We start from the raw sequence: 975 nt of genomic DNA on the forward strand, positions 1-975 counted from the left end.
GCCCACCGGGCAAGCCCCTGCCAGCCCCAGGGAGCAGGGCCGAGCCCAGATGCCAGCTCCCCCAGGCCTGCTGCAGGCAGCAGCCGCCACTGTGTGGAAGCGACATAACCTTCCAGCCGCCAGCCGGCTGGCCCAGCTGCCCAGGCTGCCGGCAGGGCCTGCCCACTGGGAAGATGGGTTCCAGGCCGAGCAGAGGAGGACAGAGGGGTGGACAGATGCCGTGGGGTGGGAGGTAATTAGGGGCTGCCTGCTCCACACTTGTCTGGGGAGAGGATGCAGCGATCCACTGTAATTATAACGCTCCGGAGGCCAGGGTCCTGCTCGCTGCCCACCAGCTGTGCCAGCAGCCTGCGGGCAGGACGGGTGTGGCCAGAAGCCTGCAGCCTGGGCAGGGGGCCCCTCGGGCCCCTCCTCTAGGACCCGTCCTCTGACCCTCACATCCAGCCCGTGGGCCTGGCTGCCAGCTCCCTGCCAGACACGGCTGCCTCCAGCCAAGAGCTGAGAGGCAGCGGGAGGAGGAGAGGGTGGGGAGGGGAGGAGCCGCATCCTGGGCCACTGAGCCCATCTCCCTCCTCCCACTCAGGACCCGGGCCTGGCGCAAGACGCCCACTACACTTCTCTCCGCATTCCTGGGCTCAAGCACTCCTAACTTTGGGGGTAGGACAGCTTCTTGGGGTGTTTTGTCCCTTCGAGGTGTGAAGGCATCGGCAAATGGAGAGAGCTCAAGTCTAAGAGGACCAAATTCAGAGGAAGGGAAGACAGCCCTCCCCTCACGGCAGGCAGGTAGGCCCACGCCAGGGACAAGCACAGGCCGGGAAGTAACACCCCCAAAAGGTCCCCATGCCACAGGCAGGGCTCTGGCCAGGGGCCAGGAAGGCCCTCCAGGAAGTGGGCACCAGGTAGGTGCCGAGGGCTCTGGGCCCTGCAGCGACCAGACCCCCTCCACGGGTCCTTGCAGGGGTCTCCCACCCAGAG

This window comes from Fukomys damarensis, unplaced genomic scaffold, assembly GCF_012274545.1.
Source record: "Fukomys damarensis isolate Sample0158 unplaced genomic scaffold, DMR_v1.0_HiC HiC_scaffold_20, whole genome shotgun sequence".
In the NCBI taxonomy this organism is placed as follows: domain Eukaryota; kingdom Metazoa; phylum Chordata; class Mammalia; order Rodentia; family Bathyergidae; genus Fukomys; species Fukomys damarensis.